Raw genomic sequence first — 27,457 nt, 5'->3', positions numbered from 1 at the left:
TATTTATGAGCACTTTTATGGAAGAAAAAAATGGGAAATTGCGTACAATTAAGTTGTTTTTTTTTTTTTTAATCAGTTGCCAAAGCAACAAGAACTGGACATGAAAGAAAATATGAGATGAAATGTTGCAAGGAACCTGTATTCTGTCAATTTTTACAGAATTGTGCAGGCATATGTGGAGAGCAGACTCATTGTGTTCAGTCTTGTATATGCACAATGGAAGAATCCTGCCAGAGTTTAAAAATCCCTTGCCCTTTTCTTGTAATTATCTGTAGGAGAATTACTGAGCTTCTGTAAAAATCTTCAAAACTGGGGCCCTTCTCTCTTCTGGTAATTGAATACAGATCAAGCTGTAAGTGCAGCATATCAGTTCTTCATTCTCTGAAAATCTGCATCAATTAGCATAAATCTTCAAACTTCCCCAATACTAGGAATTGTGTGTGAAAGAAAGAAATTGAAGATTTGACTCGGTATGATGTGAACACAACAAAACACTCCATTGAAAGGAATACTTAAGGAGCAAAGTTAGATACTCTGAAATCAGGAGGAAATGCCTCAATTAAGATTGCTTTAATTACACAATCATACAGTAGTTTTCCACCGGGACCTCTGCTTCAGTCACTGAGTAGCTATCCATTATTTCATTTTTTGTCATGTTTGATATGTGGTCGCAGTGCTTATGCGTCGCTCAGTATTCAAAGCCCATTCTCATGAGTGATGAATGTCCTCATTTTACTCTAGTGCTCATTGTTATATCACGTCTATGAAGCATAAATATTTATTCATTTTCACAACGTTCCAGGCATATGAGAAGGTGTTATTATCTAGTCTATGCAGCTGGGGACGTGAACTATGGAGAGTGAGCACGGTGAAGTAGCCATGCGTTTGGGGCACGATTTAAATATCTTGCGCCTGCTTATTTTGTATTTCAGCATTTATTTATATATGTCCAAAGTGTAACGTCAACTGACATAAGAAATGGGTTTTGGGTGATCATCGCTTCTTAGGATCTTAAGCGTCAGGTTAGCCACTTGGTAACAGCGGTCACACTTGGAAATTTTTATGCTCATAGCTTCCCTGCCATCACACAGAAATTTCATAGCGGTATAGAAGCCATTTCCTTAGAACACGTCTTGACTATTTGAACAATTAAGCCCGCCTTTCTGATTTCCATCAATGTAAATAATATATGAAATAGTCCTGCAGTCATAAGCGTTCTTTCTACATACTTCTCATTTCCTCCCAAGAACAAGCGCACCCTCTGTGATGAATGAGAGATGATTTTAAAAGAAAAGAGATCCATCAAAAACAGAAATTGCTTTGTGTGACAGTGTCTGTAAAATCACGTTTGGAACATCTTTACTCACTGCAAGAATAGGGTTAAGCTGTCACTTATAGAGGGTTTATTGACAATAGAGGAATGCTCAGACTGGGAATCTTGAGTCCTCTGCAGGTGAGAGACAGCATCTTTACTTTCTTCTGGGTCCCGTGAAGCTTACCTCTTCCTCCTCGCTCCCATCCCCCAAAGTCATGTCCAGTCACCTCATCTTCAAGCGTACGTGCATCTGTTAGGTCACAGCAGTTCATACCCTGAGGCGCTGATCCCCCAGCTATTTAGCTCATAAAACAGTTTGTACGGCAGCACAGCTCCAATTCCCTATTCAGCTTCCACCCTTCCACACTTACTTACCTTACCAAATCAGCTCCAGTTTCTCTGCAGTTCAAAATATCTTCCTCTGATTTTTCCTCCTTGCCTGTATGTTCTCCTCGTAGCCTCCACTCTGCAAGCCCAGTTCTCTTTTTCTCTGGCCATCCCTTCAATTCCAACATTTAAGCAGTCCCACGTGGGCATCTTTAGCAGTGCAGAGAAGACCGATTCCATACCCAGTTTGGGTACCTCTTGTCCTTCCATCCTTTGGCCAAGTTTGAAGCCCTGCTATAGAAAAAGGGAAGGGAAATTATTCCCAGGAAAAATTATTAATTTTTTACTAAGGGAGAAATGTCTTTTATTCCCTAACTTTATTCTCAAATGGGCCAAATATTTTTTTCTTTCCACACAGACACACAAAAATGTCACCCTGCTGCAGTTACTAGTAACGGAAAATTTCAGCAGAATTATCCGAAGTTACCAAAGGCAAAAGGAACAAACATATTGCAGTAAGAGAACTGCCAGGTAATCTCAGTAAGAGCTGCCATTTTCAATCATGCTTGAAAATGTTATTTAGATTATAAATAAATGTTATTTTTATTTTAGTCATTGCTTATACATATTAAATAGGAAAAAAGGGTTGTCCTATTGTAAAACCTGAACAGATGATAGATAATAAATGTTAAATACATACTAAAAATAACATAGAAATTCATTATGGGTCTTAGAAAGGAAGCGTAGATTGCATAATTATCTTTTCGAAGATCTTTAAATCTTCTAGACTCTAGACACATCGTTTGCGAACGGCTCAGACTGTAGCAAAATAAAATGGAGCAGAGAAAGGTCAGGCGCTATGGGTATTCCCAAGTGTTCGGAAGTTACCGGGCAAGGGCTAATGTGATCAACCATGATTCTACTTTTGTTAAAATAAATACCAGTTCATGAACAGCCAATATTGCTCCTTCCTGTCTCGTTCGGTAATTTCATGCACTAATAGAGTGTTTCTCAGGGCTAGAGCCCAAGTCACTATGAAACTACTACTCATTAAGGATTATGGACCCCAAATGAAAATGAAACCCATGAGAGAGATGTTTTACTGGAAAATACCGGAAAACATGTGAAGAAGCTCCTAAGAATGTCAACACTAGGAAACAGCAAGGCCAAAAGAATTTGCCAAACAGCTCTTGGGGGCTGTCGTTCTGCACAGGCATTTGTTGCAAAAGAGCAGCACCAGGAGCAGCGAGGCTGTTGATTGCGTGGATCCAGGGGGAGACATCAAGCCAAAATGTCTTAACTGCAGGAGATGAAGAAATTCGCACTAATTCAATCAACTTTTTATGGTAAAAGTGGTGCCAAAGTCTCATGAGAGACATGCACCATGTTCACATGACAGCCATCATTTCAGCAATGTTGTGCTGGGCTGATGGGCAATTCTCATTGCAATGGATGTGGATGAAGTGGAAATGTTCACTTTATTTGTCATCCTCGTGACATCATTGCCCAGGTCAGAGGGTTTACAGACTTCAGAAGGCTGCAGTTTTTAGTATGTTCTTCTAAGCAGGTTATGAAGACCACAAGTGTTTGAGGAAACAGCCTGAAATAAATGATTCATGCTTGAATGATCATGGTTTGGGGTGGCTCAGATCAAGTCTGGCTCTGAGTGTGTGTGCGCGCGTGTGCATACACTGTGAATAGAGGCTACAAAGGTTCTTCAAATCTACTTGGACTCACATGGAAAGACTGGAGAATAAAAGGTCAAGGAGAGAAGTGAAGCCAGCAAGTCACTCTCCTAGTGAACCAGACGAGGGTGAATTCTGTAAGTTAAGAGCCGATGCTGACGTCCAGGATTCTCCAAATTCCTGTTGCACATTGTACTTTTTGAAGCCTATACTCACACTATTAGCCAGCCAGCTGCCCTTTAATTCTTCTGTGAGAGCATTCATTTCAGGCCTGCCGTATTTCCCATATCTTGCTCCTTCAGATCTTGAAGAGTTGTCTTCAACCCCAAATTTATTATGAGGTGGAAATGCAGCAGCCTTTCCATTCCCAAGACCCATTCTCAAACCCTGCAGTGAGCTCTTCTAAACTATCAAAGGAAATACAAGCCATGTCATTAGCTGGGTTATTGCATATGAGCCATGTTTCAAAACTCTCTGAGTCAGCCACTTAACATAACACAAATTTTAATCTTTACTGCCACAGATTTCCAGCCCTTACGGTAGGTCAAATGCATCACTTAGCTATTCCTGCACTTAACAGAGCCAGTTTCCATCTTGTGGTTAAATTTCTCAACCCATTTAAAGAACTCATATCTTGGATCAATATGCTGCTTATCTCTGAGTCCCAGTGGAGAAGTCCTATGATGGTTATTATGTCTGAACGTGGCTAACTGCTAGAATATCCATATTGTTCTCTCCTGCAAATTTTAGTTTGGCAGAGAACTGCAGTCGTCTTCTCTTTTGTATTTTTTAGTGGTAACTTGACCACTTGACCAGAACTATACTTCTGAAGTTTCTTTCTTTCTCCACTATGTATAAGGATGGGAAAGAATCAGATCCTATCTTTCTAATCCAGAAACTTCGAAGTAGCCTGAAATCCTACAGGAAATTGCTTGTTCTAGCAAAAGGCATCAAAAACTACTTTGAGTAACTATTCTGATTAACTTCTGTTTTTATAAATACTGAAGAAACTTAAACATATGACATCTAAAGTACTTCTACAGATGGTTTTGTTTCTGTCAATTCTGCTGTCATCTGGCTGACTTGAGTTGCCCATATAGTTCAGGTTTCTTCCTCGCTGGGCCACCAGAAGTGACTAGACACGGGTACTTCCTCTGTTATATATGTGGGCTAATAACACAGAGATAAAACCGTAGCAGTTCTTCTGCAAGATCTTTCCTGGTTTCATTTTTTTCTCTTTTCTTCTGACAAATGCATTGTAGGTTTGTCTTCTCCCTTCCACCATAGGCATCCTTACATACTCACTTTTCCAACTCTCACAAAGTTTTGCAAACTTATTAGGACTTCTTTCCTCTAAAGAAGTGTCCTTACTTTTCATTTGCTTTGTAGAGATTCCCATTAGAAGATCCTCTTAGAGACTGTAAAGGAGAACTAATTTCAAAGGGTAAGTAAATACACCATTTTCTAGAGTCTTGCAAATACACTGTCCTGCAGTTTACAATAGGATTTTATAAAATTATAAAAGGGAGGGAATTTTTGAAACATATAATTTGATGTCTGCCGCCAACCAGCTTATCTGCAGACTATTTACTAACCAAACAAAACAAAAATTTAAATTGTATTGTATTCATTGAATTTATTTTTGTATTGCCTATGGCTGAATCAACTCTGTTTAGTTGGTAGAACCACAAACATCTTTTAATGGGGAAGTGTGGATTGTTACTTTTTTTAGGGAGGCATTTAGAAAAATACAGATTTGCCCTTAAACAGGGATAAATATTGCAATATCATGGCAATAAGTATGACAAACAAACTGACATATTTGTTATTAAACTTGTGGTTTGCCTTAAAGCTGGAACGGGTAACTGAGAATGTAATTACATGATGCTTTCGCTGTGTCTTCCTGCTGCAGCTGACTGCCCTGCAGCTATGCTGACCGGCTACCCTGAGCACTGATCTGGGTTTGAAATATTCAGCGACCGTGCTTTCTTTTCGTATAAGCTGAGTTATATCCATGAGCCTGCTCAGGCTGCAGCCTCGCGGGGAGCTGGACTGGCACAGCCGAGAGAAAATCCCTGGCGGGTGCAGAAACGCCTTGGGGGAGGAAGGGAGCAGGCAGGCCACCGAAGCTGGCCGCGCTGCCAAAAAGAGAAAGGTGTCTGGGTGAAAAAAGGCGAGGGAGCACCAACAAAAAGGATGCTTGGCCAGAGGCCAGGCTGTGTGTGTGTGGAGAAGCAGCTAAGCGATTAACCAGGATGATGGAGCATAAATGAAGGTAACAACTGCATTTTGGAGTTGGTAGTGGGGCTTGCGCCGCAGCAGCAAGCCCTGGGGAAGGAAAGAAAGCCAGGAGAAAGGCAGGAGGGAGAAGCAGCCCAGAGAGGAACAGAAAAAGAGAATCGTTTTATGTTTGCCAAGAAGAGAGAAAGTAGATCCCCTAATGTCTGTGCAAAATAGCAGAAAGCCCAAAGTGATTTCATGCTTTTTGTGTTTGTTTGTTTGGCTATTTATTTTCTCTTAAAAGAAAGGGGGAAGGGGGGAAAGAGTCTGTGGGAATGCTCCTGGCTGAGATACACGTTACACAGCGTGTGAAGAACTGAAATCAGCCAGCGCAGAGTCCAAGGGCCCAGCCGGTCAAGTAGCTCAATTCATAAATATTCATAATCATTTGAAATTATGTGGAAAAAGGTTGGAGAAAACCGTACATGTTGACAGTCTCCAAGGAAACCTGAGTCATTACTTAACTCTTGTTACTTAGTGCCCACAAGACTATCTTCTTTTCCACCGGCACATTAACATAAGTAGTAAAATAAATCATTATAAGCCAGAACCCTTTCCTGCCGATCATGAGCAATTATTAGCTTTTACATGCTCGGTGAAATCAAAGAGATATCTTGTATGAGCAATGTGGAGGTCCAGATCACCACCTGAAACTGGATTTTTAGAGTGAGTAACCATAAGAAATAAGCAAAAATGGATGAACAGTTTATTCAGATTGATCTGACTCTCGGCCACAGATACATAAACCTTTCCCTGTTCTGGTTTTCAAGCTGACAAGAACAAGCTCACCTTGAAAAACAAAGAAGCACTGACTGCCGTCGCAGCGAGGCGTCCTAGCGCAGCCGCGGCAGAGCGGCGCCGGCCGACGCAGCAACCTTGGTCCCTGCAACAGCCACGCAGCCCAGCAAGGGCCCTCGCACGCAGACCAGACCATTCCTCCTTTTTCTGAACAGCCACAACAAATCAAACACATGGATACGTGTGCGGCACTCTCCAGAAGAACATCCTGTGTCGTCCTGGAACGTTTGCAGTGATGAGCTTTGACACTACAAGTGTAAGATGTAGAATTGATTCATTCTATAGGGAAATACTCAGCTCAATAGATTATCGCATTTAGGGACCCTGGGATTGTCACTCAATAGCAAAATGTGCCAATGACGCTGTACACTTTCGCACTCACAGTCAATTAAAAATATTCAGAATCACAAGGATCATCTTAAAGTTGCAAAGTCACAAACAAGATTCTGACCTTGAACTAGTGACTTCACTTTCCTGAAAATAAAAAATTAGCAGAAAACAGTAGGTTTCATGCCATCTTCCAGTAATCAGGCAGGAAGGAAAAGAGCATAAGTATTTTTCTTAGCCAAGAGATTGATGCGGTATTGACATTTGAAGAGAGGAATTGACCTTGACTCATAGCAAATATCTTTGTCTCCAGGAAGCTGAAAATACCCTTTGTGGAATAAAATAGATGGTCTGACCTATGACTGTTCTCATAATATGTTTTGAGGATGAATAACTTTACCTACTGAAAAAGGAGCAAAGTAAAGAAGTATTTTAAATGGAATGTGAGGGCTTTTTCACTTGTCTTTATAGCTGGCTGCACCGAAGGCGGATGACAGTAGTGAATTGCTTCTAAGAGTACGGCAACACAGAAACTGAAAGATAGTAGATTGTGAATGATCAGTTTGGGTTACATTGCTGTTGTCGAATGTGCTCGCTTATTTGAAAGATACAAAAATGGAGAAAGTCTTTGCTCTGCAGATCTCAGTCTTACCAGTAGCAATCTCATGTAACGGTTGTACTAGCTGTCATAAATCCACCCCAGCTCACTCTTTTCAAACCTAACATAAAGTTACACGGATTTAATTGAGGCAATAATAGAAACAGAACTGAAAATCCCCTCCAAAGCCCAGCAAAAATATTCACTTCTCCTCTAACCAACCTTTCTACACAGAAAAGCTAGCGGTCAGGGCTTGTTAAAAGGTCTTCAAGCCTGACAGTATTGCCATTACAGTCCAAGGGCTGCTTCTTTGCCGAAACAAACATTTGTTCTCGAAACACAGTGACTATGCTGGAGAAGACCAAAGCCATGTGGCTGCGCCTGTCCACAGGCACCGCAGTGGCCTCTGCAGCTCTCCTTCTTCTGGCCGCCGGAGCTGGGGCCGCGCTGGGGCTGGTTGTCGGTGGCTCGTCACCTTGCTGCACACCGCGGCACGGCACCCGCGCGCCGCTGAAGAGCCGCTATTTTTTAGACAGTCGAGCAGGTATCTGCACAAGATATGCTGGCGAGAGAGCCAGCTCAGTGAAAATGCGTCGTGGTCTAACACAGCCAGGTCAGCCCAGCAGGTTAACAGATCTGTTCAATTTGGGCTATATATTTGTATGTACGTGCGTGTGTGTGTGCTTGTTCCTGCAGAAGAGGGGCCTCAACACTCAATGCATTGCCTCAGAGCAATTGCCTCATTTTTCATCAATTCCATGTCCAGAATGGATTTGGTGGCCAGTGCCATTGGTTTGGATTGTGCCCTTGACCTTTTACGTAGAGGCAGTATAAACACACACAACCACTACTACTCTGCTCTTTCTCAGATGCCCCACAAAGGTTTCCCTCAACTTCTTCAGGTGCGCGCAGCAGGTCCCCAGGAGCTCTCCTCTTGTTGGTGCTCTTTCTCTTTACTAGACATATGACCAGTCTGGGCAGCTCCTGTCATAGCCAGGTTTAGAAAGTTCATCTTTTTACTTATAGGCCAGCGGGCGCTCGATCCTGTTCTGTTTGAAATTCAAGGCAAAGTTTGTACTAATTGCATTGTACTTGGGCTCTGAGGATCCCAATTAACCAGTGAGTAAGTATACGCTTTAAGCAGCTTGAACGGTCCTACCAACTTTAATGCTCACTTTAAAGAATTTTTGAACTTGAGCCTAAATTATTCCTACATTCAAGTCCTCATGTATGGAATATATATACACATAAAAATAGAGCTCAAATTCTGCAGCAAAACTAGCAAGTGACTCAGATGTGTGCTGAGGAGACAGGCAGAGGGGTAAAGCCCTTATAAACCATGGCATGAGAAGAGTTATCCTAACTTCCAGGGCTTAGACCTAATCCTATTACAAATTGTGTCAGGATCATTACCAAAACTATTCTCCTGCTATTTTCCCTTTCAAGGCTAAAATGCTTGTGTGTGTTTTATGGCCTCACATATGACATCTGGAACACAGGGTACAGCTTCTAAGTGGCTGGCGAGACCAACTGTGGAAAAACAAGCTACATTTCTGGCATGTATTTACCAGGTATTTCGTCTTTGAACAAACTGTCTTTTCAGTTTTATAGGCTCTTAAAAAACATTCCCAGACGTTACTCCAGCTGTACCAGTCACAGAATTTCTCACAGATGCCCTTTCACAGTTCACAAAATGCTTCGATGAACTTCTGAGATAACCAAACTGAAGGCATTTAAAGAAAGAAACTGTCACTTTTGCAAGGAGACTTTCCAGCGTGGAAATTAGGAACGCTAAGAGAACCATCCCAGGGGGCCTCTAAGCAAAATATATGACTTCTGTGTGAATATTTTATTTAACTGTACATGTTACTGTGCTGCCGGGGAATGCAGCCACCACTGTGCCAAGTGCTGAAAACATACCGTGCAGAAAAGAGCTGCTCGGCCAGACAGCCGCAGCCAGGCCAAGCGCCCTGTGGCTCTCCTGGGCACTTTGGGCGAACCAGCAAAACCCGGATTGTGCATTGAACGAGATCAGATGACAAAATATTTCTGTGTTTCTTCCTCCCTGGCTAATTAGAGGCCAACCTCATACCTCAGGGAAAATTAGGACAGTTCTTGTATTGATTTTATTAAGTAGTATAATTACAAAAAAGCAACTGTTCCCTTTAAATTCATTTTTCATTCTCCTGTTATTACAAACATTTTTCATTCTGCTGTGATATAAAACCTTTTAACATTACTTTCTGTCTGTTAAGTTCCTTGTGTAGGAGGCACTGTCCTGACGCACTATATTAATCCTTAAAGAGGATCAAATGAAAGAAGATAAAAATTCAAATTTCAGAGTTATTAGAATCCTCTTGAGGATGATTTTCTTGTTTTCCATTTCCTGTCAGAATTTGATTTTGCAAATGAAGCTGACATACGCAAACTCTGATCACATCTTGTTATCAGTTTTGTGCTTAGACTTATGAGTGTGGTTCAGGTTTCATGTGGGACTGACAGAACTTCAGCTCCTAATTTCTTTAACTCTGGGTTCTGAAAAAAAATCTGGAAGGGAAAGCATATTTGAGGACAACACCACTCTGTATCAGTCAGAGTGTTATTTGTCATAACATGTCTGTATTAAAGATAAAGCACTTCCTGTTTGTCCAAAAAGCGTACACCTATCTCCTGGAAAAGAAAAAGGAAAAGAGACAAAAACATGTTTCCCAAATTGAAAGCATATCAAAACTGGGATGGAAAACAGAACTAAACTAATCACATTTTCAATTTAGATGCCAAAAAACTAACACTGATATCTTTCTAGTCACCTGAAATAGGACTGCAGAAAAATTGTGGTAGAGCAGAGGGACATATATTCTCAGAAAAATCCACTCTAAAATCTGGAGTGTCCCATAAAAATGATGACTTTATTTTGTTACTTTCCTTAGTTAACTTTGTCATATAATCATATCTTCTCCCTTACATGTTATAAAATGAAAAATTAGAACGTGCTATCATATGTCAAAGTAAGTACGCTGTATTCAGTACACAATTAAAGTGTATTGAAGGAGGTAGCGATATAATAGCCAGAAAGGCATAAGGCCATAAACAGGATAAGATTTGTAGGCAGAGATAATATCTTTTGCTGGACTAACTAGTCTAATTTAAAAACAAAAACAAGCTTGCAGGAGCACAGGCTCTTCTTCAAGTCTGAAATAGAAGCAACAAACATCTACGTTAAATCCAGACTGAGGCACTGATTTCATAGCACAGCACAATCTCCTCCTTTTCCACCTCCTCATTACCCAGATGATACCCTCCGTACTCCAAGAGATAAATGTCTCCTAATATTTATCAAAACCCTCCACTGCCATGCACAAGTACTAACTACCTTTTCTGCCAGATAGTTTATCTATCTAACTCATACCTAATTCAGCTTAGAGCAACTATCCTCAGTTTATGCTCAGCTTTGGAGTTTCCTTCTCCCTCCTGCCCGAAGAAGGGTTTGGGTGCTCAAAAGCTTGTCTTTTTCAGCGATATTAGTCAAATTTATAGCAAACACCATCTCCGCCTGTAAACTTGCCAAAGTATATTAAAGCAGCCTACCTGCATGAACTGTGTCCCATATTATTGTCACAGAGTGTGATGCATAAACACCAAATAATCCAAATGACTGGAAACCAGAGGGCAAGTTTTGCTATGCAGGCATGACAAAGATATAAATAATCCAAGTGTTGATAGTGGCATTTGCAATGCCCAAGTTATTAAATACAGTCAAGCCTCTGGCATAGGAGAAAATAAACACTTCCACCCTAAGAATTAATTTCTTAGGGAAACTGATAGGCCTGCAAATGACATATGACTGAAGTCAACCTGACCCAGTACTTTTAGACTGGTTAGATGAAGGTGGGTTGGCACTTTCGTTAGTTGCCTAATATTTTCCAGGGGTGCCAAGAGTAGTTAAAACCTAAATAAATAAAAAAAAGTCAATGTTTGTTTTCATTCTCCAAATTTACAGCTTGCACTCCAAAACTGTGGAAAAAGCATGAAAGTAAACAGCCATACTCGTACAGCCCCACACGGGCCTTCTAGGTTTTGCGTAACATCGCCAACATGAAGAAGGGAACAGTATGTGCTTTTTGCTCCTGCATCCTCTACCCCTTAGCAGCGGGTGAAGTCCTGATTAGCTCTGCTTCCCCAGCACGCTGGGCAACGCAGATGAGCTGGTAATAGGGTATTTTAATTACCAAAGTGGAAAGTGGAAAGAGAAAGTTATGTTTATCCTTAACTAATGCAATTCATGCTTCACCCTTTCACAAGACAACGATATAACTTAGCCCTTAGTAAAATGGAAAAAAAAGTAAGGATAAAGGTGGGGGAAAAAGATGAATTTTAATTTGGAAATTTTGCAAACATGAGATTAAAATGTTGAGGAAATATCCTTAATTGAGGCCAATTTTTAGAAGTCCCAATAGAGTATTGCTGCCTGCACAAGGCCTAAAGAAGGAGACCTCTGGTGGTGTTACTGTCCTCTTTGCGTTGCACAGCTCATAAACTCTGTTGTCACGGCATTTCCAGGTAATTGATTACCTGCTTAGGAAACACAACTTAATGAGTCGTGAGTGGCAGTGGTAACCATATGTTTGCTTATTCCAAGCCAAAAATTAACTGAAAAGCATCAGCTGCCATTTAAAACCAGCTGAACGTCAGAGAAAAGTAAATAGCTGTGTATATGTAACCTTACGCGCTGGCACTGAACGCTCCTCCTGCGTGAAAACCCAAAAGCAAACAAGGACAGCCTGGAATTCCTCTGTCTACAGACGCGATGTACGTACACGCAGGCAGCAGAGTCACCCATGAAATCGAGAGCAAATATTTGCCCTGCTCAAAAAATGCTCAGATTGCAATAATTGCATAATGGTGTAAGCATCTAGCTTCGAGAGCTTTTTGATTATTTATGGACACTGCCTCGCCACTTGTTGCATATTTGCTATGCGTAGGGTGGGGCTTTCTGGTCAGTTTGCCATCAGTCGCTGTTACGGTAGAATCCAGGGCATTTTCAAATAAAATTATGCAAGTCAAACATGTTCTGATATACCATGTTTTCAGATTCTTTGTTTCCTGTAGCACATGCTGCCGCGCTTGTTTATGTTTTTCTCATTGTAGGCAGCGGGCCTGTCCCAACGTTGGATCACTGCTTCGTTTAAGGTCCTGGTTTTGGCTTCTTAAAACCACAATCAAAAAATCCTGTCAAAATCTCCTACGCTGAGTGCACTCCGGGGACCACGATTAGGTGGTTTGGGGGAGTTGTGGGGTTGGATTTCTTTCGGTTCAGCGAAGAAGAGAGAAGGGAAATCCGTGGGTGAGCTTGCATACCTTCTGAGTATACCTTCTGCTGCTGGCGGACCTGCTCAACGTCACGCCTCTCAGCTGGCCAGCGCCACGCAAACAGGCCTGTCTGTGGCAGACCACCACCGGTGCCTGCCCTCCTGCCTTCCCCGAGCGCCCGGCGCACGACGCCATCCACCAGCGACCTCGAACGCTGCCCGAACTTCTTCAGTTCGAAGAAAAAGCACGGATTTCACTGCAAAAAAACTAAACAGTGCAAACAAACAAGGAAAACTGCAGAACTGTTCTGTTTACTCAGTGCCACTTCCTTATAGGTGTAGGTATAAATACGTATTTGTAATCCAGTGAGCAGCACAGGTGTTTGCAAGGCAGCAGCTGGAAGAGGAGGTGGCTGTGAGGACGGCCACCCCTGCAGCAGCCAGGCTCCTGTGGGACTACCGGGCACGGGTGAGCTCTCACCGTCGGGGACGGGAACTGTAGGACCTGAACAGCAGACAAACGTGTAGCAAGTTGAGAAGACCAGAAGCACGGAGAAAGCTGCAGCAGCGCTGCGCTTTCCCGGCTGTCATGCCGGTTCTCCCAGCGTCTGTGCTGAGCCCTGCTCCTCCACGCTCTGGGGCTGGACACAGGCATGCCTGCGTTCGACATTCGCTTTGGCTTTGGTCCACGCTGTGACTGTGCACGTTCACCGGGTAGAGCCTGCTCGTTTCACTCATCCTCTTCCTTGCAGCCCGGGTGCTTGCTCTGGCACTCGCTCCTGATTCTTGCAGCGAGTGGCTGCGACCTTGGCAAGCTGCAGGTACCGCAGGGGCTGTAAATCCTGAAACAAAGACAGAAAAATGGTTGTTATCTTTCCAAGTTGGCACATAAAATACCCTTTCTCACTTCTACATAACGTTTCTGTCGCCAGCCTCTTTCCCTGTCGGGGATGGTGTTGGTGGCTTCCAGTCACAGGGCTGACGCCCTGCCCCAGCTGTTGTGGACACGGTGGCCACAGTGCACCAAGGATGGATGGATCAATTGCAGTAGCTCCCCTTCAATATTGGCTACTCTGTTTTCAGGTAACTCTCACCAAGTTTCACAAAACTGTGACCCTGTCACTTGCCCAGGGTGAATACAGCAGTTACGCACCCTGGCCAAGCACAGCCCAGACAAGCACGTCCCAAGGCTTTGGAGATGCATGGTGAATGTGGCAAATTGAGCTCCTGACTATAGGCTGCGCCATATGCTAGGTCAGCTGAGGAGTCTGTCTTCCCAGGAAACAGCTGGGATATTAGTTCGCCTTTGGGTTTATAACTCCCTCACGAGCGATCCACAATTACGTGGTAGTAAGCTGGGTGGGCACGTGCATTGCTTCTGGCTTCACCCAGGAATGTACAACGCATTACGTTTTGCTCAGAGCAAAAATGGGTTGGTTCAGGGACGAGGTGCTGGGGATGCAGCGGTGCCGTGCAGCCGTGTATGCCAGGTCAGGGCTGCCCGGGGCAAGGCAGGCGGAGGCATGCGCAGCAGGCTGAGAAGGCCGGCACCTCCTCCCGTCATGCCCAGCATGCCCTGGCCAGCTCAGCAAAGGGCCCGGAAATTTCCGTTGGGACCAGGAGGAGGGCAGAGATATTGGTGCAAAACCTTGTAGTCAGCAGAGCATGTAAAATCTAGCAGTGCATCCGATTAAATAAAAAAAGCAGTGAAAACCCAAGCAGCAGCAGGCCCTCCTCCTCACTGGAGATGGCAGCCCGCCTCGTAAAATTCCCTGCTATCTCCAGGGGTATCTACTGACATTCAACTTACAATCAAACTTTTTGCAAAATAAGGACACCCTAGACATCGTGAAGTTTGTCTTGTCTTCCCTGGCCTTGCATGCACTCAGGTCCCTCCAGTTTCACCTGCAGGCACTTAGTGCCTGTGCGGTGGTGGGCACTGTCCCTCTGCACAGCTACCTCTCACCCTGTCTTAATCCCACAGCCTCCAGCGTCTGAGTACTTGCACAAAGGCTGCTTAGATCCCAGAAAGGGACCTGCTCTGGTAAAGGAAAAATAGCAGCTATGCAGGGATGCTTGAGCATTTCAAGTGGAAAGGGGACAGGAAGGGATGGGAAGAAATATTCCTTTTCCAGTGATGTGAAGTACAGTCCCAGAGCAGCCCTTCAAGGCAGCTGATCCGGGTTAAAAACACCAGTACAGGCTTTTGGGACAGCAACAGTGTAACTAACTGGCCTTTCTGAGAACAAATCTGAGCTAAAAGTTTGGGGGGGGTTGTTTCTTAACCCAGGTCCATTCCCCAGCCTGGCTCAGTGCAGATGAAACGTCTGTGCAAGCCTAAGAGGGATGTGTGCTTCTCCCCAGACTGCTGTTTACCTCTACATGGTTGCAACTTCTGAGCACTTATTTACATCACTACTACCTGGATTCTCCATTACGGACCAAATTTGGGAAAGTGTTTTAGCACATGCTACACTTAGTGTAGCTGCCTGTCTCCACCGACTTCAGTGAGCTTTCAGTCAGGCCCTAATGGTTTCTGGGATGACTGAGTGACCAACTTCCTCACGCCCTCCCACAACAGCGGAAGTGAAGCAGGGCGGTGAGCTCTGTGAAACTTTGTGAAACCTCCATCTCGATCCTTTCTGAAAACAGCATTTTTAGACGACATTCTTTTAGAAAAGTATCTACAACCTGGACTAGGTAACATTTGCTATGAACATCAATATTTTAAAACACACTTACAAAATGCATTTACTCCTTCCTTTTGCAACTACATTAGGCCATTACGGTAATCATAAAAACATGGCCAGGCAGTTTAGGGTATTCCAGTTCATAACAATATTTACAATATGACTTCAATACTTGAGTGAGCAATATTTGCAGGATCAGGCTATGATTTGCTGCCAAGGTAAGGCTTTAGGAACAGAGCATTTTCTAATGGCCATTTTGGACTGAGAACGCTCTAACAAAAATACAATCAAGTTTGTGCATCACATGTGTGGTGTTCTAAACCCATTTGTAGTTTTTTTGCATTTTTGTACTATATATAATCTACCTATAAATTTTAAATATGAAATAGTAGAATATATAAATTTACATATGCTATGTATGGTTGTAGGCCATCTGCCTTCTGTTTACCCAGAGCTTTAGACACTAGTTCTACTAGTGAAGCTCATGGTGCACCATGCTGTTTTAAGAATCTTTTCTACAATTCTATACATCAAGATAATTCCGTTTGAACCAGCATAGACTTTTATAGGCGTCTTAGAAATTTTATTGTGCTTTTCTTCTGATATAATTTTATTAACACTTTACTTGATTTCTTCATCTTCTGACGAAATAATATGAAACAGATGGACAAACAGGAGGGACTTGTAGATGAGATAAAGTAGCGGGAATCGAAAGTACTGAATCGCTTTTCCGGTAAGAAGGGCCTCTAATAATGTTTGAGTTGTGTATGTGCCGTTGCTAATTACTATCTTGTTTGCTGTAAGAATGTATACAATTAGTTGCATGTATTGCTAAGTGAATAGTACCTTCAGCTAACCCCCGTTTATCGGAAGAGGTTGTCAAAAAAAGCAGGTATTGTTCCACTCCTAAATCATACTGAGAGCCACAGGTCGGGCCTGACATAGGAGAGGGATATAAGTCCACAACTTTGGAACACAGCTTTAGGTGGATAAACATACGGTCACTGGAAGACAGAATGAAACAGATCTTGGTAGGGGGCAGGCTCAGCTTTCCGTCTCCAAAAGTGACAGAAGCTGGGTTGAAGACAGACCGACCTCTGTAGAGGCATATATTGATAATTAAGAAAGATATATATATACTGCTTTAAAATGTCTTTTCTCCTGTTATTCTGCGTTCCTTCTGTTAATTTTATCATATAAAACTTCCTGGTTACTATATTAATATAGGGCAGCAGCTCTTGAAAAGAAAACTTGCTGGTACCGTATCGAACTGGAGCTTGTGAATGCTCATGTTTTCCAACCAAAATCAATAGCACCAAGACCTGCATGGAAGACTGTTGATTTCCATCCTAGAGAAATGCAACGAAAGGCCTTTTGCTTGTAGGTTCCCCCTCAGAGACACCAGAGAAATGGGTAGCTAGTCTTGAACTACCTAGTCTTGCTCTGCCATTTGATAGGTAGCCCTGAACAACACATTAATTTTCTAATTTTTCCTCCAAGCTTTTCATCTGCCGTGGGACTACTACTACTTGCCCCTTGTAGTAAAATATTATGAGACTCTGAGATGAAAAATACAGTGTAAGGAAAATGTATTTATCATGATCAATAATTCTACAATATGACAGACTCTTCAATCAAGTGCACTTTAAAAAAAAAAAGGTTTGCTCTAAAGATCATTTCCTAAAGACTATCTTTGAAAGACTATCTCTGAATTAGAGAATTCAGATACAGCATACTTAACTGGATTGCAGGAAGGCATGTTGTTTCTAGCTCTGCAATTAGGCAACAGAACAAATCTAATCACTTCATTACTATAACAATAGCTACTATATAAAGCCTCAAAATAGAGATGGAAACAGGTGATGCCGTAGGTACCTCAGAATGTTTTCAAGCATGACTCTTAATAGAGCTGTATACTTCAGCATTTTTGTTTGCTATTTTCCTTTTTCAGTTATTTATAGCTTGAGTTCAACAGCATGTCAAGGAGGTGCGACTGGCTTTGACCAGGTCCATGCCGCAAGGGAGGCCCAGGGGAACAGGACACGCTAGCTTGGTCTAGACTTCACTTTCTTAAGCAGATCAGGAAGTTTTGGTATAACTTTAACAAGAAGTTCTGGTTAGCTTCACTGTATCAGTTCTATATGTTTTCGGTAGAACTTGACTCTTCCATATACCATGTGAATATAAGAATCACGGAACAAATACACACAGAGCACTGCTTTGCCCTAGAGCACTGTCACTGTCTTTAGGGCAGAAATTTCAAGGAGTACATGATATCCAAAGCCTCTCAAATCCTGGGTGAAATTCTGCTTCCACTGGCTTCATTTAGGTCGAATGGATGCAGTGAAAACAGAATTTGTTTGCATTGTAGAGAATGCAAAGTTTAATGGAAATATCAGAGGACCAATGGGATAGGTCCCTGACACCACATACTGCACCTGTCCACTTTTAACAACTTCAGCTTTTAAATAAGCATAGCATTTCTGCTGTATTTCAGCTGTCTTTCCTGACATGTCTTTCCCTAGGAATGTCAATAGCTTTATTTTATTTTATTATTTAAAAAATATATTAGCAGTCAAGATGTTTTTAAAAGACTCCATTTCAATTTAGTCCTCTACCTTGCAGCTCTTTAATTTGACAAAGAGTTTCTTATGTACAAAGCTGATTTTTATTGGTTGTTTGTTGACTGTGGTGATAAGAGTTCCTCCATTGTGTTTACCACCATCCTGAAAAACTTATTCTAGCTTACTAAATAGGATTTGTCAAAAATAAGAATTTGCACCTTTTTTTTTTCCAAGTTCACTAATTTCATGATGCTTCATGGTCCCATAACACTCCCAGTATACATTACTGGTGGATAACAATAAAGTCAGCATATGCAACTGAGATACATATACCTTAGCCTTTAATTTCGTACAGAGTCAGCTAAATAAGCACTCTGACTTCTAGGGATACTGAGTTTCCTCAGCCCCTGTAGACTTGAGAAGGAGTAACAGATTTCTAACAACTTTAAATACTTTTCATTAATGACATGGATTTAGATGTGTAATATTTGGCAGTCAAATTCTGAATTAAACTTTTTTCATCCTTTTTTCCTTTTTAATAGAGGAGAATTTAATTACTGAGGTGTACACTATCAGGCTGGTCCCTGACTGAAGAAATTATGCCCAGTATGATTTAATTCACAACAGTCATCAATTATTTCATGTTCCTAGTCACATCTCATTTTCTATAGCTGCACCTTACATTGGGACTAGGAGTCACAGGCTGCCAAGACAGACCATTTACAGCAACTCACCATCCCAGAGAATATCCCTGAATACACACAGGGGAAGCTTTTAAAGTTACCCTATACCAACGGGATGGCAAAAAATATCCTTTTCTGGGGGAAAGGTCAGAGGATCTCCCCTATGCATTGTAACACAACCCTGCATCATGGTTATGATATACTTTGAGTCTACTTATTTCAAAAGATCAAAGTATTATGGTCTAGTTACACTTGCACTAAAAATTGGCAGTATGAATCAACACCCTAAAAGAGCTTAAATTGAAAAAGCATTTTGTTACACATACTTTTAAAGCTTGTTTAATGAAGCTTTTGCTATCACTACCGTATGTGCAGATCTCTTTGTTTTAGTCACTGCTCTTTCCTTAGGATCATGCAAGAAATTTGAAACAATTGCATTCTAGCAAAACACTTGTTTAGACCAGAGAAAAGAGTCGGAGCAGACGGTCAGAAAGTAAGGAGAAAAAGCACGACTACCTGGTTCGTTGCGTGAATTCCTGAATCTAAAGAGGAAGAATAGAGGAGAACTCCTCACATTAAAGCAGGATTAGCCATCACAGTTGTACACCACACTTTGGCTAGGACACTAACAAACGATGTTATCTCATGCTCATGGAGTCACAGCAAGGCGTGCAAGATTTCACAGCCCGCAGAAACTGATTGTCTCAACATGCAGAGTTGGAGGCGGATGAACGCATGTTTAAACACAGTTGATGCTATCAGCATTTACGAATTCTACGACAAGTGTAGGCAGTCATTTCTGGAGTATCATGCAAGACCAGTCATGTACGGACCTCCCCACTACACATTGTAGTCAATTATGTTTTCCCTTGCTCAGCTGTTAGCCAAAATATCCTTGTCAACTAGTGTCAGCGAATCAACAGTGGGACCCTGCTAGCACCAGCGGCAGCAGCAAGTGCGCTTCCCAGAAGCCTTTCCTTTTGTCAGAGTGCAAATCCTGGCACCACAGACTAGAGAGAATGCGGATATTTGTTGACAAATTTAATTTACTTCCAAGAGGAAAGTCACATGGGGCAGTGCAATAGCTTGCTTTATCACCCTGGAAGAGTTCACACATGTCCATGGGTCCCAAGCGTACGCTCAGTGTGTTTGTGCTCAGTCTAGGGAGGTACTAGCACTTTGTTCGTCCTTGCAGCAGATCTGCTACACTTTTCCAGCAGAGAATCTCTGTAATGCCTCGAAGGGAAGGGGATCTCCCGGGTTAAATACTTTCAAAAAGAGGACCAGTACTGCCCCCTCCTGTGAGAAGCCCAGTGGTTTAGACACTGCCATTCAGAGAACAAAGTTAATGGGCTTTCTGTGGCAAACAGATAGAGAATTTAAAAAAAAAAAAAAAAGGAAATAAAAAAAAATCCCCCAAAGTCCGTGTGCTTTTTACTTCGGCTGACACAAGATAAATAGAGGTGTAAAAATAGTCACTGACTAGGTCCTGGGCTTCCTCATCACCCTTGGTCATTCTTGAAGACCAGTCCGAGACTTCAGAGACAATTCAAGATTACTTCCTGACATCAAGCAGCCTCTCTGCAAAACACAGAATTTCTCTCCTTCAGCTGGTTTTCTGCTTCTGATCTTCTCTCTTTTTTCCCCTCTTTCACACATGCGCTAACACTTAAGTACCAACATGCTAACGACAGATGCACTAAAATAGAGGTGAAAGAACTTTTCTGTAAGAACCTCCGCTTCTCCTGCTGGGCGTCTCTCATGGGCACCAGTGAATCGCCCCACCCCTCAGCTCTCCCCTGCGCTGTAGGCATATATATGCCCAGGGGTTACATAATTGAATGGATAATCATCCAAATTTAGTCTCTGTAGTCAGCTTTGTGCCAGGTGCAAAATTTTGCCTGGAATCTCTTTACAGCCATTTAGAAGCAAAAGACTGCAAAGAAGCCAACCAGGTTCCACTTAAAAAAAATGCACCCCAAATCAAACAGATTTCAAAAACTGTGTACAGACAAGCTTGTACGACTAAGTGACGACTTAGTCGAACAAAGAATTATTTGGTGTGTTTTGATTTCTTTTAAGCTCATTTTTATTATACAGGTATAGTTTTTCATTATGCAGCAGTTGTCTCTATTAGATGGTTTGGATCAGTCAATAAGCACGCAAGTTGGAAGGACAATTCAGAAAGGAATTTTACACACTCTGGAAGGACATTGTACTTTGGAGTGTAGTTCTCAAAATGACCGTGGCTGTTGATGCATTATAGGCAGCTGAAATACAGTCTAAAGATCATTTGGAATTTACAGGTCTGAACAAAGGAAGGATGGAAGCGGGCTTATCGGTGACAGGAGAGAAAGGCAAGGAAATACTTCAGACAAAAGAGAAGAGGATCCATTTTGACTAGATAAAGGTAAATTGAAAGGTATCCAAGAACAGAACAGACAGTTCCAGACGGACAACAGGAAGAAAAATGGCAGGCCAGAAATATAAAAGCAAATTCCTGAATCGTCAGTGTATTTCAAGCCAGATATAGGAATGAGATTGTATATAAAAAAGATATTAAAAAAAAAGCCAATACAGAGTGAATAAAGGCAATGGGGAGCGAATGACATTAAAATCTATAGACAAAAAAGCTTACAGAAATAGCAAAAGTTAGAGCTAGAAGCCACTGGTCACAGACATCAAAGTTTCACAGAAAAACAAGGAAAATAGAATCAACAATGTCAAGAATCAGAAAGATATTAAGAAGAAGAGTGGGAAAATGTGCAATATTAACCTTGCAACAAAAATACCCAGTAAAGAAGCTTTTGTTTCTGAAAAGCACTACTCTTTGTGGAGCTCTGTTAAGATATGCTAAACAGATTTCTCCCAAATTCTGTAAAAATTAACTACTTTAGTTCCAAGAACCAACACACAGCAATGTAAGATTGGAACTATTTTAAGTTACATATGTCTGTCTTTGCAGGGATAGCATTAATGGTGGTAACAGAATGCATCAAATTACATACTAGTCATCCGATAATCAGTCTGACACATTTTGTTTCAAAGAAAAGTAAAAGTTGCTTCTACTTCTCTACATCAGGGACACGTGACCATGTCCACCACTTAAATATAAGTTTTATTTAGCAGTTGTGGGGGTTGATTCTCAGTTTAAAGAGAAGTAAGCATAACTGAGTAAGAGTAAATTGCAAATATTTTCTTATCTGCTTTTTGGCATGGACAACAGTCTGGTGCTTTGCACACAGGATTGGACCAGGAGTTAAGCCCCCGACTTGGTATCTGACCCAGTATCTTTTTTGGCTATGAAATTTCCACGGGGCTACATGCATCGCTCATGTGAGCACTGAGAGAGGTTTATGCATACGAGGAAGCATTGAAAGACCAGCCCTTGGCTTAACGACCTTGGGCAATTAACTCCTCCTCAAGCCTCAGCTTCATTAGTGGAAGGATGTACATCTCTTCCTGGGAGGCTGCAGCAGGTGTTAATTAAATTAGTGTTTGCACAGCACTTTACATCCAAAGAATTACCCGGGTGGGGGAAAAAAAAAAAAAAACCAAACGCGGCACAGGAACCATAAAGGCAATCGGGCAGGTATATACAAGCACGGTGCTTTGAAACGCGCGGTTCTTGGCGTGCGCCCGGGCCATTTTGGCCTGCCATCTCAAGGCGCCTACGAGCGGTGCAGGCCGCAGGGCGGGAGCCCTCCTCGCTGGGGGACGCCGGCGGCAGCTGCCCCCAGCCCTAGCCCCAGCCCCCTCTGTTGCGCGGGGCAGGCGTAGTCCAGGAGGAAACGAAGGGGCTGGGGTCCACACTGTCAGCGACGAGGCCACCTTGTTTCAGGCTCAGCTTCCAAAGTTTTTTTGCGTTCCGAAAAGCTGCAAAAATAAGCTACTATGATGCTTTATAGCTACGGGAGTCATAAGCTCTAGCAAATTGTCTCTATGTTTAATAGTGAAGTTAATCCTCCTTTATATATGAAAACGTGCCTTGCTCCAGTTGAAAACACTCTGACCTTTCATAAAAATGGCAGCATTTTCAGTATATATGTTTTGCATGATGAAACAGGAAATTGGGTAACACGATGATGCCAGATCTGCCGTAGCCATTTCAAGAGAAAACACAACGAAAATCCCCCAATCTGTACAGCCAGGCGTGCCTGCCAGACAGCGCTCTGCTTCGGGCAGGCCAAAGATGAAAGAGAGAGAAAAAACGAGTTTAAAAAAAAAAAAGAGAGAGAGAGGGAGTTTTAAAAAAAAAGGAGTTAAAAAAAAAAAGGGCGGTAAAAATCTACCTCCACGCAGGAGGTCTGGCTGCGGCGCAGCGGGCGCCTGGCAGGCGCAGCGCGGCGCGGCGCAGCGCGGAATCGCTGCCGGCGGCCACGCGGGACCAGGCAGCCGCGGGCGCGCGGGCTCCGCGCCGCCCCGCGCAGCACCTGGCGGCCCCGGCGGCGCGGCCCCGGAGGCGCGGCGCGGCCCGGCCCGGCGCGCGCCCGCGCCCGCGCGCTCGCGCGCCCGCCCACCGCCACATGCACAAACCCGCGGCGCGGCGCGGCGCAGGAGCGGCATCCTCCTCGCCGTCTGCTTCTCTCCGCTTTAATTTCCCCCGCTTTTCCTCCCTTCTTTTTATTTTTTTTTAAATTTCTAAATTTGTTTTAAGCTTTAAAATTCCCCGCCGGCCTGTTCCCGCCGAGGAGAGGGCGGATTACAGCGAGGGGGACCCCGCGGCTCCTGGGGAAGGTAGGCAGCATCTGATGCAATCGGGGGGGGGGGGGGGGGAGCGGCTCTCCGCGCCGCCGGCTCCGCCTTTGTCTCCGACCCGCGGCCCGCGCTGCCCTCGGCGGAGCGGCCAGCGCAGCGCGCCCCGGGCCGCGCTTTGTCCCCGCCGGGCGCCCCCCCCGCCCCACCCCACCCCAAAAACGTGCCTCCCCGCCGGGCGCTTCCAATTTCAAAACCTGAAAGTGGGGAGAGGGGAGGAGGAAGGGGGGGAAGCCCCGCGGGCGTCGCGATGGCGGGCGGGGGTGGGGGTGGGGGTGGGGGGCGCGGTGCCATGCGGCACCTCCGCGGGGCGCAGGGTCCGCGCCGGCGGTGCCCGCGGGATGCTGCCTCGGCCAGCCACTGCAGCGTGCCTTAAATTTAACATGGCAGTTAGCATGCGATCCGCTTTCGCCGGCAGCGTTAAAAAAATAATAATAAATAAATAAAATAAAATAAAATAAATAAAGAGAGCGCCCACCCTGCGCGGTAGGAGCTGGAAGACGTGATCGCCGCAAACGGGCGGCCGGGTCGGGTGTGTCGCAGCCCCACAGGGTCCGTGGCCTCGGCTTTAATCCGGCCTTAGCCAGAAGCGTGCCTGCTTTTCGCTTAAATCCGACACTGCCGGCGGAGTCCGTGGAAGTTTTACGGTATTCAGAAGATGTAGGCTGGGCCCGGGGCGCGCACACACACACATATATATATATATATATACACATATATATATATATATATATATATATACATATACATATATATATATATATATATATATATGCGTGTGTGTATTTGCCCGTAAATATAGAGTAACAGCTAAGCTGCTTGCTTTGAATGAGCCAAAGACGAGAACAAAAAGGTGCTAGGTTTGAATGCATCTATACATACGTGCACGTGTCCATCCGTACGTGTAGCTTTCTTCTATGGCAGAGGTTTTGTTCCCTTGTTTTTCGGAGTTGGTAATGCAACCTGTAAGCTATAATTTATCGCCTTCATGAAAGAGGAGATGAGGAAGTGTGTAAACCTGTGCTTTGTTTATGTGACATTAGGAGAACTGAAATAAAACCCATGTCTGGCAGCTGGTTTTATTGCAGGAGAAGCTAGTGGCCTTCTCCTGCAGCCTGAACCTGCCACATAGCGTTGGATGGTTCTGTGACCCACATACTGCTTTGGGGCATTTCTGCTAACCCATATTCCAAATGATTGTTGTGGCTGCTGTGTGGTGCTTCATTCAGCTTTTGGGGTTTTTTTTGTTTGTTTGTTTACTATTGCTTGAAAGGCAAAATAACATTGACCAGTTCGTTGTTCTAAAAGTGAAGTACTAGCAAACACGCTTTTTTCATTTGATTTGAAATGCTCTTTTTTAGCCACCTAAAATCAAGCTACAGAGGGGGGGAAATAGCATTGTTCCATCCAACTTTTACTTCCGTTGTCACCAAAGTATGTACGTTCTGTAAAAAGTATCTAAAAGGAAATTCCATCTGTTGCTGAAGAATACATAATATCAATAACTGCCATTTTCATGTTTGGAGCCCATTCTGAAATTGTGTGGAAATCAATTGGCAGAACTTCTCTGAAATCTTGGAATTATCATATTTCCAGCAAGCAAAGGCCTTGTGGTGTGCGACTTAGCGGAAATTCACTGACTTAAAATGGAATCTGCTTCACGGTAGTGCTGAACGACTCCTATTTGACTTTGCCTTTTTGGAGGGTTTTTTTTTTTTTTCTCATTTTGAAGAGGCACCACAGAGCGAACGCTTCCCTGAGGCACGCTGCAGCATCCTCTGCCCAGCTGCTCCAGGCTATTGGGGCCATAGTGGGACCTGCTGGACTCTCTCGAGCCTGGCTGCGGATGGGAGACGGGCTGGGAGGAGACTGCTGCTCTCCACCTACCCCCCGTACAAAGGATTATCGTCTGCCTTGTTAGACCCTTTCTGCAGCGTCGTAGAACACAGAGGATCAATTGTCCTTCGTGACCAAATCCTGCTTTTTACAAGGATTTTAACACATGGAATGGGGAGGAAAGGCTCTCTGACATGCCTGCTTTCTGGCTTCTCATCCTGGGTCTTTGTCCTGCCTTTCGTCGGGGTTTTCTGCTTTCTGGTTTTGTTCTTGTCTCAGGAAACAGTGGTGACTGAGCATAAATGGGACTTTCCTTCTTCCCGTGTTCTCCCCTCTCCCTCTATCTTTTCCTCAGTTTCCTCATTTCTGTAGGAATAAGCTTAGCAAGTCGTCTGACAATAACTACTGCTCTAAAAATACATTTTATGAAAAAAAGCAAAATGTTGTGGGACTACTTAAATGTTCTAAAGGTAAACGCAAGTGTTTCCTTTCTGATCTGTATTTATTGCTTTAGCCTTAATCCAATCCAAGAAGATTGAACAGCCACTCTTAGTAAAGATGGTGGCTTTTTTCATGCTCAGAGTGCTTTGCAGGCATTATCCAGTTAACTTTACATAGATATTGTGAGTATAATCAGGTAAATATCACTGTGAGTCTCTTACAGATAAACTGAAGCAAAGAAGTTGCATGTAAACTGGAGAAAAAAAGAAATAAGGAAAAGCAAGTTGCAGACTGAAGCAAAGAGTTCTTCCTTCTGTAGCGCAAAAATTTGATTTCAACAGGAATTTTTAAGCTGCTCTTAAGTCCTTATGAATTCATTTTGATGGTGTGTTTTATTGAGGTAACCCATAAAGCACCACTCTCACAGCACAATTTCTGTGGAATACAAGAGTTCATGTATTTGTAGTGGTTTGTTCTGGGATCTCTTCAGCAAAGCCGAGAATGTTGAGAGGATTTCACAGAGAGATATAATTAGGAAAAAATGTGACTATATTCCTTTGCCAAATGCCTTCCCTAAATTTGCTGGGCAGGGCTCAAAACAAAAACGTATTTAAAACCATTTTACTTTATGGCTCATCTTTAAGTGTTTTGCCTAAAATAATGAATCACTGCGTGAATCAGACTGGAATTTTATGGTTTCTTATTTGCCTGCCTTTGATCAACTGAGTGGCCTGTCGAGACTTAATTTAGGACTGTCTCCCCTTTCTTTATGGCAATATGGAAGGGCAGTGTTGAAAGTGATGGGACAGGGCAGGAACATTTTCTTGTTGCAACACGAGGTCACCGTACAGAAGAAGGTTGAGAATTTGCATTTGTGTACATCTCTCCTTTTTTGTAACATCTTTTTCTGAGCTGCTTTATCAGGTTTTCTGTCACTTGGTTGTTTCTCCCCACCACACACACACCTTATCTTTTAACTGTTCCTATTCCTTGCATCTTGGGGCTGTGTTGGAGGACAGAGTCGCTATGTTAGCCAGGGGCCCAGAAATGAGAGGTTAGGGCTCACATTCAGGGTGTGCACAGCTGCAGCAGCTGCAAGGACTTCTCCCCACCACACTGCCATGGCCGGGGGTGTCTCCAGCCTCGGCACCTCGGGTGCATGCTGGCACCTCGGGTGCATGCTGGCACCTCGCTTGTTCTCCCTCACAGCCTGGAGCCCCATGGCAAGGGTGTCTCGCACCCAGGCACGGGTGCAGTGGGGATGGAAGCACAATGCTGTCTTGGCCACTTCTGCTCCCGTGGCTTTAGCCTTGTGGAGAGGGACAGTACTAAGTAGCTAGAGGCAATGACATTTTCAGCACCACAGATGTTTGCTCAGTGGATGTGAGTCAGTCTTTACTTTCCAAGCTCTTTGTTATCTCAATGGCTCTTCTCTAATCTCTCCATTTTGTCCTTCCTGTAGGTTAAGAGTAAAACAGGAACTTTATGTTCCAGATGTCAGGTGTCACCAATGCTGAACAAAAGGAGAGAATTGCTTCCCGCGCTTTCAATGTGACACCGTTACATATAAAACCTATTATTACTTTTTTATCATTTACGTGAGTAGTTCATACACAGAGTTTCAGGCTCAATGTTTCATTATACTGGTCACATTGCTGCTGTTTGAAGGAACATACCAAAATATGAAGAAAGAAAGACAAATCACATCGCAGTCTTTGCAGGAATAAAACAGCTGGCGTGAAACTCAAGCACTGGATCCTGATGACTTGCAACCTACCGAGAGGAGTTCTTGGCAGAACTCCATTTGAAGAGGAAGTTGAGTTATATTTCAGCTTTTAACTAAATTATC

General features: G+C 43.3%; 1 protein-coding gene and 1 long non-coding RNA gene across 6 annotated transcripts in view; one reads left to right on the top strand and one right to left on the bottom strand.

The window, feature by feature from the left end:
• Positions 1-530: 530 nt before the first annotated feature.
• Positions 531-25,825, bottom strand: LOC138066245 (uncharacterized). The gene is made up of 3 exons (XR_011139480.1): positions 24,214-25,825; positions 6,397-13,481; positions 531-1,933 (listed from the first exon to the last, which is right to left on the bottom strand). It is a non-coding gene; the product is annotated as an uncharacterized lncRNA (long non-coding RNA).
• SLC38A1 (solute carrier family 38 member 1) overlaps positions 23,046-27,457 on the top strand; it is a 44,221-nt gene continuing 39,809 nt past the window's right edge. For 4 of the 5 annotated variants that reach the window (XR_011139478.1, XR_011139479.1, XM_068933982.1 and 1 more), the window contains exon 1: positions 23,080-23,313. The gene's annotated coding sequence lies outside the window, so the exon portion shown is untranslated. Of the gene's footprint in view, positions 23,314-27,457 lie in introns of all 5 variants that reach the window. The other variant, XM_068933958.1, reaches the window with a different exon arrangement.

This window comes from Struthio camelus, chromosome 1 (assembly GCF_040807025.1).
Source record: "Struthio camelus isolate bStrCam1 chromosome 1, bStrCam1.hap1, whole genome shotgun sequence".
In the NCBI taxonomy this organism is placed as follows: Eukaryota; Metazoa; Chordata; class Aves; order Struthioniformes; family Struthionidae; genus Struthio; species Struthio camelus.
Note: the sequence above shows the minus strand (reverse complement) of the source record. Positions and strands in the feature narration are given on the sequence as shown.